Source organism: Neofelis nebulosa, chromosome 8 (assembly GCF_028018385.1).
Source record: "Neofelis nebulosa isolate mNeoNeb1 chromosome 8, mNeoNeb1.pri, whole genome shotgun sequence".
In the NCBI taxonomy this organism is placed as follows: Eukaryota; Metazoa; Chordata; class Mammalia; order Carnivora; family Felidae; genus Neofelis; species Neofelis nebulosa.
In genome coordinates, this window is record NC_080789.1 from 99,239,766 (window position 1) to 99,257,853 (window position 18,088).

The following is an 18,088-nucleotide window of genomic DNA, read 5'->3' on the forward strand; positions in this document are numbered from 1 at the left end:
ACTTTCACCACCATTTCCTATACCACAACCACCCACCCAACATCAGCTGCGAATTTACCCAATGCTTTTATTTCTTTTTTTTTTTTGAAAACCTAAATTGTGCTTAACATTTGCTGTTGCTAACTTTGTATTGTGTATTTGTATTTTATATTTAAATTTTACTTATATAACCCTCCAAGCAAATAACATGAAGCATAACATAGTAAATGCTTCATGAATATGGACCAAATACCAGTAGAAGGATTCACATGACAAGGGGATCATATAACTCTATAAAAGAAAGAATTTGTGGGGTGCCTGGGTGGTTCAGGCAGTTAAGCATCCATCTTGATTTTGGCTCAGGTCGTGATCTCATGGTTGGTGAGTTCGAGACCTGCATCCAGCTCTGCACTGACAGAACGGAGCCTGTTTGAGATTCTCTCTCTTGCTCTCCCTCTGTCCCTTCCCTGTTCTCTCTCTCTCTCTCTCTCTCAAAATAAATAAATATTTTTAAAAAAGACTTTGAGAATTTGGTAATCCATTTAAATTCAGAGTAATTATTGAAAGCTATGGATTTAATGTCCTTGTGTTATCTGTAGGTTTCATGCATGTGATGATGTCTCTGGTCCTTTGTAGTCTTTGCAGTGTTCCACTCACAGAGCCCTCTGTAGAATCTCTTGTAGGGCTGGCTTATCCTTTAGTTTTTGTTTGTCTGGGAAAGTCTTTATCTCTCCTTCTATTCTGAATAACAGCCTTGCTGGATAAAGGAGTCTGCATACCAGATCATAATGCTATGAAACTTGAAACCAATCACAAGGAAAAATTTGGAAGGCCTCCAAATGCATGGAGGCTAAGGAACATCTTACTAAAGAATGAATGAGTCAACCAGGCAATTAAAGAAGAAAATTTAAAATATATGGAAGCAAATGAAATGAAAACACGACAGTCCAAACTCTGGGATGCAGCAAAGACAGTCATCAAAAGAAAATACATTGCAATCCAGGCCTAGCTCAGGAAACAAGAAAAATCCCAAATACAAAACCTAACCACACACCTAACGGAACTAGCAGCAGAACAGCAAAGAAACCCCAAAGGCTGCAGAAGAAGAGAAATAATAAAGACTAGAGCAGAAATAAACAATATAGATTAATAAAAAAGACCATTAGAACAAATCAATGAATGTAACAGCTGATTTTTCTTTTTGAAAAAATAAACAAAACTGATAACCCACTAGCCAGACATCTCTCAAGTCTGGGAAAAGAGAGAGAACCCAAATAGATAAAATCATGAATGACAGAGGAGAGATCACAACCAACACCACAGAAATACAAACAATGATTAGAGAATCCTATGAAAAATTATATGCCAACAAACTGGATGACCTGGAAGAAATGGACAAATTCCTACACACCTACACACTCCCAAAACTCAAATGGCAAGAAATAGAAAATTTGAACAGACCCATAACCCATAACAGACCAAGTGAAGAAATTGAATGACGGAGCAAAAATCTCCCAACAAATAAGAGTCCCGAGCCAGATGGCTTCCCAGGGGAATCCTACCAGACATTTAAAGCAGAGTTCATACCTATCTTTCTCGAGCTCTTCCAAAAATAGACATGGAAGGAAAGCTTCTGGGCTCATTCTATGAAACCAGCATTTCCTTGATTCCCAAACCAGATAGAGACCCTATCAAAAAGGAGACTTACAGGCCAATATCACTGATGAACAAGGATGCAGAAATTCTCAACAAGATACTAGCAAATCAAATTCAACAGCATAATAAAAGAATTTTTCACATGATCAAGCGGGATTCATTCTTGGGCTGCAGGACTGGTTCCATATTTGCAAATCAATCAATGCGATACAACACTTTAATAGAAGAGAGGATAAGAACCATAGGATCCTGTCAATAGATGCAAAAAAAATAAGCATTTGACAAAACATAGAATCCTTTCTTACTAAAAAAAAAAGTCGCGATAGAAGGAACATACCTTAATATCATAATAGCCATATATGAAAAGCCCACAGCTCATATCATCTTCAATTGGGAAAAACTGAGACCTTTTCCCTGAGATTAGGAACACGACAGGGATGTGCACTGTCACCACCCTTGTTTAACATAGTGTTGGAAAGTCCTAGCCTCAGCAATCAGACGACAAAATGAAATAAAACGCATCCAATTTGGCAAAGAAGAAGTCAAACTTTCACTTTCCACAGATGACATGATACTCTCCATGGAAAACCCAAAAGACTCCACCAAAAAGCTGCTAGGACTGATACATGAATTCAGCAAAGTTGAAGGATACAAAAGCAATGTACAGAAGTCAGTTGCATTTCTATACACAATTAATGAAGCAGCACAAAGAGCAATCAAGAAATCGATCCCATTTACAATTGCACCAAGAACCATGAGATACCTAGGAATAAACCTAAGAAACAATGTAAAAGATCTATATGCTGAAAACTATAGAAAACTTATGAAAGAAATTGAAGAAGACACAAAGAAATGGAAAAACATTCCCTGCTCACAGATTGGAAGCACAGATAGTGTTAAAATGTCAATACTACCAAAGCAATCTACACATTCAATGCAATCCCAATCCAAATTGCACCAGCCTTCTTCTCAGAGCTAGAACAAACAATCCTAAAATTTGCATGGAACCACAAAAGACCCCAAATAGCCAAAGTTATGTTGAAAAAGAAAACCAAAGTGGGAGGCATCACAATCCTGGACTTTAGCCTCTACTACAAAGCTGTAATTACCAAGACAGTATGCTATTGGCACACGAACAGACACACAGACCAATGGAATAGAATAGAGAACCCAGAAATGGACCCACAGAGGTATGGCCAACTACTCTTTGACAAAGCAGGAGAGAGTATCCAATGGAAAAAAGACAGTCTCTTTGGCAAATGGTGTTGGGAGGTTGGGACAGCAACATGCAGAAGAATGAAATTGGACCACTTTCTTACACCACACACAAAAATAACTCAAAATGGATGAAAGACCTAACTGTGATACAGGAAACCATCAAAACCCTAGTGGAGAAAACAGGCAACAACCTGTTTGACCTCAGCCACAGCAACGTCTTACTTGACACATCTCCAAAGGCAAGGGAAGTAAAAGCAAAAATGAGCTATTGGGACCTCATCAAGATTAAAAACTTCTGCATTGCAAAAGAAACTATCAACAAAACTAAAAGGCAACCAATGAAATGGGAGATTATATTTGCAAATGAAAGATCAGATAAAGGGTTAGCATCCAAAGTATATAAAGAACTTACCAAACTCAACACCTGAAAAACAAATAACCCAGTGACAAAATGAGCAAAAGACATGAATAGACATTTTCCAAAGAAAATATCCAGGTGGCCAACAGACACATGAAAAGATGCTCAACATCACTCATCATCAAGGAAATACAAACCAAAACCACATTGAGATACCACTTCACACTGGTCAGAGTGGCTGAAATTATCAACTCAGGAAACAACAGATGTTGGCAAGGATGTGAAGAAACGGAAACCCTCTTGCACTGTTGGTGGGAATGCAAACTGGTGCAGCCACTCTGGAAAACAAGGTAGAGGTTCCTCAAAAATTCATAAATAGAATTACCCTATGACCCAGCAAGAGCACTGCTAGGAATTTACCCAAGGGATACAGGAGTGCCAATGCATAGAGGCACATGTACCCCATTGTTTATAACAGCACTTTCAACAACAGCCAAATCATGGAAAGAACCCAAATGTCCTTCAACTGATGAATGCATAATGAAGATGTGGTATATATATACAATGGGATACAATTTGGCAGTGAGAAAGAATGAAATCCTGCCATTTGCAACAATGTGGATGGAACTGGAGCCTATTATGGTAAGTGAAATAAGTCAGTCAGAAAAAGACAAATATCATATGTTTCCACTCATATGTGGAACCTCAGAAACTTAACAGAAGACAATGGAGAAAGGGAAGGGGAAGAAATAGTTTCAAACAGAGAAGGAGGCAAACCCATAAGAGTCTCTTAAATACAGAGAACAAACTGACTTCTTTTTTGGGCGGGGTGCAGGGGAGGGGGAAAATGGGTGATGGGCATTGAGGAGGGCACTTGTCGGGATGAGCACTGGATGTTGTATGTAAGCAATGAATCATGGGAATCTACTCCCAAAGTCAAGAGCACACTGTATACACTGTAGGTTAGCTAACCTGACAACCAATTATATTTAAATAAATAAATAAGTAAGTAAGTAAATAAATAAAAAAATAAAGTGAATGGGCAGCGCCTGGGTGGCTCAGTCAGTTAAGCGTCCGACTTCGGCTCAGGTCATGATCCCACAGTTTATTGGTTCAAGCCCCACTTCGGGCTCTGTGCTGACAACTGGAGCCTGGAGCCTGCTTCAGATTTTGTGTCTCCCTCTCTCTCTCCTCCTCCCCTGCTCCTGCTCTGTCTCTCTCTCATTCTCTCTCTCAAAATTAAATAAACATTAAAAAACTAAAAAAAAAAAAAAAACAAAAAAAAAAACAACGTAAATGTTTCAGGGCACCTGAGTGGCCCTAGTCAGTTAAGAGTCTGACTTTGGCTCAGGTCATGATCTCACAGCTCTTGAGTTTGAGCCCCACATTGGTCTGTCTGGATCAGCACAGAGCCTGCTTCAAATCCTCTGTCCCCCTCTCTCTTTGCCCCTCTCTGCGCATGCACTCTCACTCTCTCAAAAATAAACAAACATTTTTTTGAAGGGTAAAATGTGTAAATGTTTCTAGGAAGATATTTGTGGTACGTATTTCCTGTGCATCAAGGCAACTGGCCTAATTTTGTTCGCAGTGGAAATTTCTGAACCTCGAACAGAAATCATTTGTGTGCAGTATCATTATTTCATTATAATGTTGAAAACATTCTCAGCATTGGCATAACTCCTTATGAAACGAGCTATAGACAGTGCATGAACAATTTGGAAGAGTTTGTATTTTGCCTTGGGTTAATCAGTAGGTTCAGTTGGTGTTTAGATATCTTTAATTTTTGCAGGATGATCAGCTTATATTAATAATTCCAAGTTTAGTCACACACACACACAAACCATCTACAGTCAAATATAACCATTACCCTGATTTAAAAGTGCAAAACTTATTAGGATATTTTATGAGCTGAACTATACTCCCCTCCCTGCCAAAATATTCATATATTCAAATCCTAGCCCTAGCGCCCCAGTTGTGACTGTTTGGAAAAATGGTCTTTAAAGAAATAATTAAGTTAAAATGAGGCTTTTAGGGTGAACCTGTTTCCAATATGACTGGTGTTGTTGTCAATAGAGGAGATTAGGACATAGATGCAGAGAGGAGATCACGTGAAGAAATGGAGAAAAGACAGCCGTTTCCAACCCAAGGAGAGCGGCCTTAGAAGAAATGAACCCTGCTGACATCTTGATCTTGGACATCCAGCTGCCAGAACTAAGCCTTCCGGTCTGTGGCACCTTTTTAGTGCAGCCCTAGCAACCAATACGGGCAGTGTTATGCATCTAATCCCCACTGCAAATACGCAGCACAGGACAATCACAACAAATGCATCATGCATTCATTCATCCCTTCAGTATGTACGCATGTAGTTATCCTCTGGCATTACAAAACAGTCATGGTTCAAGGGAAAATTTCAATCTAACAGCCAAAACATAGATACTACCATATTGCAAATAAATTATAAATGTGCTTTGCATGCAAACTCTGCAGGCACACAGAAGAAGGCACCAAGTGTACCCGTTTTCATGGAACACTGAAGTCCTGAGACTTACACAACAACAAGAACAAAAGTGCTACTTAAGCAGGGCAGCCGGACAGGAATGAGAGAGAAAGCAAAGCAAAGCGATGACAACCCACAGCCAACCGATAAGTTGTTTAGTGGTTAGCATTTATTTCTCTCAGTTCTCTGAAACCATGCCTAACGCTCTTAATATCTTAAAACATTCTCAAAAGGCAATAGGTTTAACTGTTTGAATCTGGCAGGAATCATTTTGTTCACATTTCCTTATCTGAAAAAAGCTAGTGAATGGTGCGTACAGGTCCATGTGTCATTGTTAAATGAGGGGAACGTGAGTGGGGTGATAGTGCTGCACTCTTCACTTCTCTCTCACCTTCCAATACCCCTCTGCATTCCTCCAACAATCGACCATTCTCCAATTCTCTGGGCGGGAAGGGGGGAAGACACTCTACTGAAAACACCATCCTTGCATCTTGAGGATTTTCGGATAAGGTCACCTCTGTTCCCCTGTTTCTCATTACTGAACACCAGGTCAGAAATTTTTTTTTTTCTATTGTGGTAATAACACCAAAAATTTACCTTCTTAACAGTTTTTAAGCGTATGGTTCGGTAGTGTCTGTTAACTATATTTGCATTGTGAATCATTTCATCTTGCAAATCTGCAACTCCAAACCCATTAAACAAAGTACTGCCCACTGCCCGCCCCCCCACCCCGCCCACCTCCAGCCACTGGTAACCAAGTGGTCTCCTTGCTGTTTCTATGAACTTTACTACTTTAGATAATTCATATAAGTGAGCCAATACACTATTTGTCTTTTTTGAAACTGGCTTATTTCACTTAACATAACATCCTTAAGATTTACCATACGGTGTTGTGCTATGTGCCAGAACGCCCTTCCTTTGCAAGGTTGAATAATATTCTATTGCATGTATATGCCATATGTTGAGGTCCTTTCTTTTTTTCTTTCTTTTAATTGAAGTGTAATTAACATACAATGTTATATTCATTTCAGGAATACAACATATTGATTCAACGATTTCCTACATTACTTGGTGCTTAACCACGGTAAGTGTGGTCACCATATAACATTATTACAATATTCTTGACTATATCCCCTATGGTGTACTTTTTGTCTTCATGACTCTTTATTTTATAACTAGAAGTTTATCCTCTATGCCTCTTAATCCCTTTATCTATTTTACCCATTCCCCCACCCATCTTCCCTCTGGCAACCATCAATTTGTTCTCTGTGTTTAAGAGTGGGTTTTTTTGTGGTTGTTGTTTGTTTTGTTTTTACGAAACAAAAATGGGACATTTATTTATAACTAAAACAAAAGCAAAACAAAACAAAAACAAACAAACAAAAAACTCCAAGCACGTAGAGTGAGAGATGAAATATAAACACAGTGAGTTCTACCCCACCCTTATTTCTCCAAGCCTCCATGGTCAAATAGAATCTCTGGAGAGAATATCTGGACAACAGAGTTGCAGTCAGTGCTGCCTCTAGTCTGGACTCCTGCTGCGTCTTCGGCCACCTCTCCCCTTGCCCTTGGGTGGACCTTCAACAAAACACCAGTCCACACTGGCCATAAAATGCTGGCCACTGAGTTCCTCCATAGCAACCTGGGTCTCCTTGAATGTTTCTTACTCAACTAGAATATACCCCTTCAGGTATCCTGTATGCCTGTCCACGTTGAGGTGGATGTTTTTTTATTTCCTCACACTCTCCAAATTTGTCATGGGTGTCTTCTCCGGTGGCTTCCTCCTGGACTCCAGTGACAAATAGAATTCAGCTTTCAATAGAGTGCTGTGGTCCAGGTTCATGGCCATCCTGTTCCACACTGTCATAATCCTCCCACGTCCGTGCTCGAGACCCTTCTTTGAAGCCAAAGCCATGTCCCTTCCATTTCTTCACCTTTTCTTTCAGTTTGTGGATGCTTTCCTCCCTGTCCTCATCCGTGGCGAAATCCTCGCTCCTGGCCTCATGAGGACCCAGTTCTTGAACAGTGTTTTTTTATTCATTTATTTCTTTGTTTTGTTTTTTAGGGCCCACATATGGGTGAAATCAGATAGTATTTGTCTTTCTCTGACTGACTCATTTCACTTAGCATAATACCCTCCAGGACCATCCATGTTGTTGAAAACAGCAAGCCCTCATTCTTTCTTATGGCTGATTAATATCTTTATCCATTCATCTATCTATGGCTACTTCTTGGGTTGCTTCCATATCTTGGCTCTTGTAAATGATGCTGCTATAAATGTAGGAAGGCATGTATCTTTTCGAATTAGTGCTTTTGTTTTCTTTGGGTAAATACCCAGTAGTAGGATTACTGGATCATATGGTATTTCTGTTTTTAATTTTTTGAGGAACCTCCATAAAAAACCCAGTTTCCCACAGTGGCTGCACCAGTTTACCTTCCCACCCATCTCACATGAGATTTTGCTTTTTTTTTTCCTCTACATCCTCACCAACACTTGCTATTTCTTATCTTTTTTATTCTAACCATTCAAGGTGTCAATGTATCATATTTTCTTTATCCATTCATCTCTCAATGACTCTATGGGTTGCTTCCAACTCTTGGTTATTGTGAGTAGGGTTGTTCTGAACATGATTATGCAAATATCTCTTTGGGCCTCTGCTTTCAATTTTTTTGAATGTATACCCAGAAGAGGGGTTAAGATGTCATATGGTAGTTTCACTTAAAAATTTTAAGGAAGGTGTGATGCAAGCAAAAACACCCTTCGGACAAGCATAGGACCTGACGTGTCTGACAAGATGCAGGGAAGAAAAAGACAGCTGAAGGGGAAATAGATCGTGAGGTGAGGAGTCAACATGGAAAAATAGGGGGACCCGAAGTTTCCTCATCCCTCAAACACAGCAGTATAGAGGCCAGAAGACTTGGAATTCTGGGCATCCAGGCTACAGAGTGACAGAAACATCTCCAGGGGCCCACGGGAACACCTTGGCGGTCCATAGGTGCATGATTGCAAGTTGGGAAAAATAAAATGGGTGGTGTAGGCACAGAGAGGAGGGATCCCCTTCTGTGGAGAGACACAAGGAAGAGAAAAAAAGGCTGTGGAAGTGTAGGATTGTATTTGGACAAGAGAAAAATCATGGAACAGGGAACGGAAAAAAAGAGAGAGAGAGAGAGAACCAATTTCTAACATGATCCAGGGTTGCAGGACTTTCTCCGAACTGGGGCCTGCCATCCTGTACGCGTGCCTATGGGAGAAGAAGGACCAGCTCTGGGATCTGTGGTGAGCTCAGAGGTACAGTTGGACAGAACAGTCCTCTCCCTTAAGTGCTATGGGGAAAAAACATGTAGCCACTCACCAGCCCACCAGCCAGAGGCCCTTTGTCAGCTTGCTGGGTGGAGTGGCCCTACCCTGGAACAGGGGCACACAGATCAGGATCCTTTAAGACACTGGGGTTTGCAATCCAACCAAGCACCTGGGAGGCATGGGAGACTGTGGAGCAGGATAAACCACCTGATTCATGCCCACGAGGCACTGTGAGGACGGCCTGAACAGAGTGGTCTGGGACACCGGGTCAGGGGAGGAGAGACGGGGGTGTCACGATTTTTCTCCCCATCACCAACAAAGTGGGGCTTCAGGGAATGGGACAGAGGGTCCACAGTGGAGGCGGGGCCAACCTACACAAACCACGCCCCTTCTGGTAACTTGCCTATCTAATGGAGAAAGACTGACCCTGATCCAGCCAGACGGCCCCTCCTCCAGACCAGTGCAGCCACTTGTTCCAAGCCACCATCAGATATTGGTCCAATGGTTTTGCATTTTCTGATTTGATTCTCGGTCAATTCTTTATATATATATATATATATATATATATATATATATATATATATTTCCTTTTCTTCCTCTTGTTTCTTCCCTTCTCTATTCTAGTTGTGGTTTGTTTAAGCAGACATTTTTGATCTATTGTTTTGCACCACTTCTGTATCTCTTTCTTTATTTTCCTCTCTCTCTGGATTAAGCCATATAGTTCCTCTAATTCTCTGCCTGGTCAATATGTTTTTTCCTCTTCTCTCTTTCCCCACCCCTGTCATTTCTCTCTTTGTAGGGGATAAGGCTTTTTCTGCCACCTCCCCCCCCTTTTTAATTTTTTTCCAGGGTACTTCAATGAACAAATCAAAGCACACCTGATGGAAGATCCAAATCACCACTATGAATAGGGAGATAAATCAACCAGAGTCACAACAGCAGAGAGCATGCAACATACTCCAAAAACACCTCCTGAAGAGCCAGGCCCTGGGAAGTGTATGATCCCTTTTAGTATAATAGTGCTCACAGCAGCAGGACACATAATAAGCTATTAAAACACATAAGGGATAGAAAACTAGCCAAAATGGCAAAACAGAAGAACTTTCCTCAAAAGAAATTGCAGGAAGAAATGACAGCAAGAGAATTACTCAGAACAGATATGAACAATATATCTGATCGAGAATGTATAATAATAGTTACAAGATTAATAGCTGGGCTTGAAAAAAGCACAGAAGACATCAGCGAATGTATTGCTACAGAGATCAAGGCACTAAGAGACAGTCACGACAAATTAAGAAATGCTGCAAAGGAGATGCAAAATAAACTACTTGCAGTGACAGCAAGGATGGAGAAGGCAGAGGGGGGAATAAGTGAAAGAGAGGATCAAATTATGGAAAATGATGAAGCTGAGAAAAAAAGAGATAAGAAAATACTAGACCACAAGGGGAGAATTATAGAGTATCAAAAGAGTTTCTGTATCATAGGAGTTTCAGAAGAAGAAGAAGAGAGAGAAAGGGGCAGAAAGGTTACTGGAAAGTCTTATCAAATTATAGCTAACAACTTCCTTAATCTGGGGAAGGAAGCAGACGTCCAAGTCAGGAGGCACAGAGAACTCCCTTTAGATGAACAAGAATAGGCCTTCTCCATGGCATATCATAGTGAAACTGGCAAAATACCAAGATAAAGAGAGAATTCTAAAAACAGCTAGGGACAAACAGGCCTCAACCTACAAGGGTAGACACATAGGTACTAGCAGACCTGTCCACTGAAATTTGGCAGGCTAGAAGGAAGGGGTAGGAAACAGTCAGTGTGCTGAATAGGAAAAAAAAATATGCAGCCAAGAATCCTTTATCCATCAAGGGTGTCATTCAGAATAGAAGGAGAGATAAAGGCTTTCCCAGACAAGCAAAAACTAAAGGAGTTCATGACCACTAAACCAGCTTGCAAGAGATCCTAAGGGGGACTCGGTGTGTGGAATGCTGCAAAGACTACCAAGGACCAGAGACATCACCACAAGCATGAAACCTGCAGATAACACAATGACACTAAATCCATATTTCAATAATCACTCAGAATGTAAATGTACTAAACACTTCAATCAAAGGACATAGGGTATCAGAATGGATAAAAAAAATAAAAAATAAGATCCATCTATATGTTGTCTACTAGAGACTCATTTTAGACCTGAGGACACCTTCAGATTGAAAGTAAGGGGATAGAGAACAATCTATCATGCTACTGGAAGTCAAAGAAAGCTGGAGTAGCCATACTTATATCAGATAAGCTAGATTTTAAACTAAAGACTGTACAAGAGATGAAGAAGGGCATTATATCATAATTACAGGGTCTATCCATCAAGAAGAGCTAACAATTATAAATCTTTATGTCCCCAACGTGGAGGAACTTAATCACAAACATAAGCAATTTTAAAGATAAGAATGTGGTAATTGCAGTGTACTTTAATCCTCCACTCACAGAAACTGACAGATCGCAGAAAATCAATAAAGAAATAATGGCCTTGAATGAGACATTAGACCGAAAACTTGACACATACGTTCAGAACTTTTCATCTAAAAGAAACAGAATCATGGGGCGCCTGGGTGGCTCAGTCGGTTAAGCGTCCGACTCCGGCTCAGGTCATGATCTCGCGGTCCATGAGTTCGAGCCCCGCGTCAGGCTCTGTGCTGACAGCTCAGAGCCTGGAGCCTGTTTCAGATTCTGTGTCTCCCTCTCTCTCTGACTCTGCCCTGTTCATGCTCTGTCTCTCCCTGTCTCAAACATAAATAAACGTTAAAATAAAAAAAAGAAAAGAAACAGAATCCACATTCCTCTAGAGTGCACATGGAACATTCTCCAAGACAGATCACAAACTGGATCACAAAACAGCTCTCAATAAATATAAAAGAATTGAGATCATACCATGCATACCAGATCATAATGCTATGAAACTTGAAACCAATCACAAGAAAAATTTGGAAAGCCTACAAATGCATCTTACTAAAGAACATCTTACTAAAGAATGAATGGGCCAAAAGGCAATTAAAGAAGAAATTTTAACATATATGGAAGCAAATGAAATGAGAACACAACAGTCCAAACCCTGTGGGGTGCCGCAAAGACAGTCCTCAGAGGAAAATACATTGCAATCCAGGCCTAGCTCAAGAAACAAGAAAAATCCCAAATACAAAACTTAACCACACACCTAAAGGAACTAGCAGCAGAACAGCAAAGAAACCCCAAAGGCTGCAGAAGAAGAGAAATAATAAAGATTAGAGCAGAAATAAACAATATAGATTAATAAAAAAGACCATTAGAACAAATCAATGAATGTAACAGCTGGTTTTCTTTTTGAAAAAATAAACAAAATTGATAACCCCCTAGCCAGACTTCTATGAAGTCTGGGAAAAGAGAGAGAACCCAAATAGATAAAATCATGAATGATAGAAGAGAGATCACAACCAACACCACAGAAATACAAACAATGATTAGAGAATCCTATGAAAAATTATATGCCAACAAACTGGACGACCTGGAAGAAATGGACAAATTCCTACACACCTACACACTCCCAAAACTCAAATGGCAAGAAATAGAAAATTTGAACAGACCCATAACCCATAACAGACCAAGTGAAGAAATTGAATGACGGAGCAAAAATCTCCCAACAAATAAGAGTCCCGAGCCAGATGGCTTCCCAGGGGAATCCTACCAGACATTTAAAGAAGAGTTCATACCTATCCTTCTTGAGCTCTTCTAAAAATAGAGATGGAAAGAAAGCTTCTGGGCTCATTCTATGAAACCAGCATTACCTTGATTCCCAAACCAGATAGAGACCCTATCAAAAAGGAGAATTACAGGCCAATATCACTGATGAACATGGATGCAGAAATTCTCAACAAGATACTAGGAAATCGAATTCAACAGCATAATAAAAGAATTTTTCACATGATCAACGGGATTCATTCTTGGGCTGCAGGACTGGCTCCATATTTGCAAATGAATCAATGTGATACAACACTTTAATAGAAGAGAGGATAAGAACCACATGATCCTGTCAATAGATGCAAAAAAAAGCATTTGACAAAACATAGAATCCTTTCTTACTAAAAAAAAAAAGTCGCGATAGAAGGAACATACCTTAACATCATAATAGCCATATATGAAAAGCCCACAGCTTATATCATCTTCAATTGGGAAAAATTGAGACCTTTTCCCTGAGATTAGGAACACGACAGGGATGTGCACTGTCACCACCCTTGTTTAACATAGTGTTGGAAAGTCCTAGCCTCAGCAATCAGACAACAAAATGAAATAAAACGCATCCAATTTGGCAAAGAAGTCAAACTTTCACTTTCCACAGATGACATGATACTCTCCATGGAAAACCCAAAAGACTCCACCAAAAAGCTGCTAGGACTGATACATGAATTCAGCAAAGTTGAAGGATACAAAAGCAATGTACAGAAGTCAGTTGCATTTCTATACACAATTAATGAAGCAGCACAAAGAGCAATCAAGAAATCGATCCCATTTACAATTGCACCAAGAACCATGAGATACCTAGGAATCAACCTAAGCAACGATGTAAAAGATCTATATACTGAAAACTATAGAAAACTTAATGAAAGAAATTGAAGAAGACACAAAGAAATGGAAAAACATTCCCTGCTCACAGATTGGAAGCACAGATAGTGTTAAAATGTCAATACTACCAAAGCAATCTACATATTCAATGCAATCCCAATCCAAATTGCACCAGCCTTCTTCTCAGAGCTAGAACAAACAATCCTAAAATTTGCATGGAACCACAAAAGACCCCAAATAGCCAAAGTTATGTTGAAAAAGAAAACCAAAGTGGGAGGCATCACAATCCTGGACTTTAGCCTCTACTACAAAGCTGTAATTACCAAGACAGTATGCTATTGGCACACGAACAGACACACAGACCAATGGAATAGAATAGAGAACCCAGAAATGGACCCACAGAGGTATGGCCAACTACTCTTTGACAAAGCAGGAGAGAGTATCCAATGGAAAAAAGACAGTCTCTTTGGCAAATGGTGTTGGGAGGTTGGGACAGCAACATGCAGAAGAATGAAACTGGACACCTTTCTTACACCATACACAAAAATAACTCAAAATGGATGAAAGACCTAACTGTGAGACAGGAAACCATCAAAACCCTAGTGGAGAAAACAGGCAACAACCTGTTTGACCTCAGCCTCAACAACTTCTTTCTTGACACGTCTCCAAAGGCAAGGAAAATAAAAGCAAAATGAACTATTTGGAGCTCATCAGGATAAAAAGCTTCTGCATTGCAAAAGAAACAATCAACAAAACTAAAAGGCAACTGAAAGAATGGGAAAAGATATTTGCAAATGAAATATCAGATAAAGGGTTAGCATCCAAAGTATATAAAGAACTTAGCAAACTCAGCACCTGAAAAACAAATAACCCAGTGAATAAATAGACAGAAGACATGAATAGACCTTCGTGGGAATGCAAACTGGTGCAGCCTCTCTGGAAACAGTATGGAGGTTCCTTAAAAAATTAAAAATAGAATTACTCTACAACCCAGAAATAGCACTGCTAGGAATTTATCAGAGGATATAGGAGTGCTGACGCATAGGGGCACATGAACCCCAATGTTCATAGCAGCACTTTTGACAATAGCCAGATTATGGAAAGAGCCCAAATGTCCATCAACTGATGAATGGATAAAGAAGATGTGGTTTATATATACAATGGAATGCTACTTGGCAATGAGAAAGAATGAAATCTTGCTATTTACAACACCACAGATGGAATGGGAGGGTATTGTGCTAAGTGAAATAAGTCAGTCAGAGAAAGACAAATATCACATGTTTTTATTCATATGTGGAACTTGAGAAACTTAACAGAAAACCATGGGGGATGCAAAGGGGGAAAAAAGATTCAGAGAGTGAGGCAAACCCATAAGAGACTCTTAAACACAGAAAACAAACTGAGGGTTGATTTGGGGGTAGGGGAGAGGGGAAAATGGGTGATGGGCATCGAGGAGGGCACTTGGGATGAGCACTGGCTGCTGTATGTAAGCGATGAATCAATCATGGGAATGTACCCCCAAAACCAAGAGCTCACTGTATACACTGTATGTTAGCTAACCTAACAATAAATTATATTATAAATAAGTAAACAAACAAACAAACAAACAAACTTTTAAGGAACTCTATTTTATTTTACTTAGCAGTTGCACTATTTTACTATTCCAGCAACAATATACAAGCATTCTAATTTCTCCACATTCTTGTCAACACTTGTAATATATATTTTTGTAATAACCATACTAACTGGGTATGAGGTGATATTTCGCACCAAGTAGTATGGTTTTCATTTGCTAAGATGATTAGTGATGTTGGGGCGCCTGGGTGGCTCAGTCAGTTGAGGGTCCGACTTCGGCTCAGGTCACAATCTCGCGGTCCGTGAGTTCGAGCCCCGCGTTGGGCTCTGTGCTGATGGCTTGGAGCCTGGAGCCTGCTCCCGATTCTGTGTCTCCCTCTCTCTCTGCCCCTCCCCCATTCATGCTCTGTCTCTCTCTGTCTCAAAAATAAATAAACGTAAAAAAAAAATTAAAAAAAAAAGATGATTAGTGATGTTGATCATCTTTTTTATATACTCATTGGCCATTTTTACGTCATCTTGGAGAAATGTCTATTCAAGTTTTTTGCTCATCTTTTTAATCAGACTCTTTGATCTTTTTGTTGTTATTATGGATGAGTCATAGAAATTCTTTATATATTCTGCATATTAATCCCTTATTAAATATATGATTTGCAAACATTTTCTCCTATTCTGTAAGCTGATTTTTCACTCTGTTGATTGTGTCCTTTGATGCACGAAAGACTTAAAGTTTAATGTAGTACCCATTTGTCTATCTGTGCTTTGGTTGCCTTTTTTTTTTTTTTTTTGAGTATCATATACAATAAATAATTGTCAAGTTCAATGTTATTAAGATTTTCCTGTATGTTTTCTTCTAGAAGTTTCATAATTTTAGGTATTACATTTATGTTGTTAATGCATTTTGAGTTAATTTTTATATATAATGTAAGATAAAATTCCAACTTTGTTCTTTTGCATGTTGGCAGATACTTCCCAACATCATTTACTGAAGAGACTATCCTTTCCCCATTAAGTAGTGTTGGCACCCTTGTTGAAGATAATATGGCCAAAAACATGGAGTTATTTCTGGTTCCTATTCGTTTTTATTTGTTTATTTGCCTGTCTTTATACCAGTTTCACACTGTTTTTATTACTGTAGCTTTGTGATATGTTCTGAAATCAGAAGGTATAAGTTCTCCAACTTTGTTCTTCTTTTTCAAGATTGATTTATTTGAAGTTCTTAGGGATTCCATGTGAATTTTAGGATGATTTCTTTCTATTCTGAGAAAAAAAGTGTTACTGGAATTTTGATAGGAATTGCATTTAATCTGAGTTAAATGTGCAGTATGCACATTTTAATAATATTAAATCTTCCAATCCATGAACATGGGATATCATTCCATTTATTGGTGTATTATTTAATTTCTTTCAGCAATGTTTTGTAGTTTTCAGTGTTCGAGCTTTTCATTTTCTGAATTAAGTTTATTCCTCAGTATTTTCTTCCTTTTGATGCTTTTGTAAACGTAATAATTTTCTTCATTTTCTTTTTTTCCCACGTCTGCCTGCAGTACCGCAGCTCTGCTTGCTGCTCACATCAGTTTTCAGTGGCTTCTAAAGTTGACCCGGTCCCCTAAGCACTCTGCCTTAAGCAAGACAAAAACCAGTCCCTTAAGTAGTCCTCAAACAACCTGGAATGTCAGATGCACGAGCCACTCTTTCCACCCCCCCCCCCCCCATCATGAAAGAAACTACATGGGATTTCCTCACGATATCTCCACAATATGTTGTGTAGGAGTAAGGGCACTAATGAGTGTTTCAAATGCCGGGAGCGATCATGTCCCTTTTGTTGGAATCTCTTCTTAATTTTACAATGCCTCTGGGTGCTGCGACTTCTCAGCTCATCTCTGGAGTTCTTACTGAGGTGTTCTTGTCCACACATTGTTGTTAATTCAGTGGAAGAAGATGAGCCTGTAGCTTCCTGGTCTGCCATCTTACTGCAGTCACCATTTTCTTTCATATTTTCAGCTTAGAGTGGTTTCTCTTATCTCATGATTACCACTTACTGCCTTTTGTGTTTTCACCTTCTGGTACCGAATTATGCTTTTATCACTCTTTTCTCCATTTCCTAGCCATATTCTGGCCTCTACTATACTTCTTCATATTTAAAAGTATTCCTGTCCACCCCAACTCCCACTATTAATCTAGGAAAGCTCAATGTCAAAACAAGACATATAGTAAAAAAAAAAAAAAAAATCTGCGTTTTTGAGCTATTCAATATCATTGCTACTGTTGCAAATTCTCAAGTTCAGAGTTACTTGTAATCACTCATTCTCTGAAATCTTCAGCTTTAACATCATATATATGAAGTGTGTGCCTATCTCTGTGTGTGTGTGTGTATACTACATATATATATATGTATATATATATATATACATATATATATGTATATACATATATATATATATGACAGTATATTCCTAAATTCTGATAAACTTTTTGCAAAAGTGCCAAGTGTAATTAGATGAACATAACTAAAAGCATTCTGCACGTATGAATTCAGATGAAGGTTTTATTTTTTATGTATACAATAGTGGTTACACAATAAAAGTCTTTTGTGATAGATGATTGTGAAGACAGCTGTAGCAAACAAAATGAAACATCAATGTGTTGCATATGTAGTATGGACAACTAAAGACTCTTCTTTGTTTCTACTTCTAGCCAGTTTATTCTTTCGTAGCCCACAAGACTTCTACAAGTTTTGCTTGAAGGGAAATGTCTTTGAAGGGAGCCCTCAAATAAATTAGTTTTCATTTGGCTACTGTGGATTCCAAAAGTCACAGTCATGCTTCATTTAAATGAAACTCTAGTATGCCAAACCATAATTTAAATCCCCTGAATTATCAGACTTCTGTTCACTCTGTTGATCTTTCTCAAATATCCT

The 18,088-nt window shown here is 39.1% G+C and overlaps 1 pseudogene; it reads right to left on the bottom strand.

Moving 5' to 3' along the window:
• Positions 1-7,218: 7,218 nt before the first annotated feature.
• On the bottom strand, positions 7,219-17,137 carry LOC131483889 (RNA-binding protein 8A-like; annotated as a pseudogene).
• Positions 17,138-18,088: the final 951 nt, after the last annotated feature.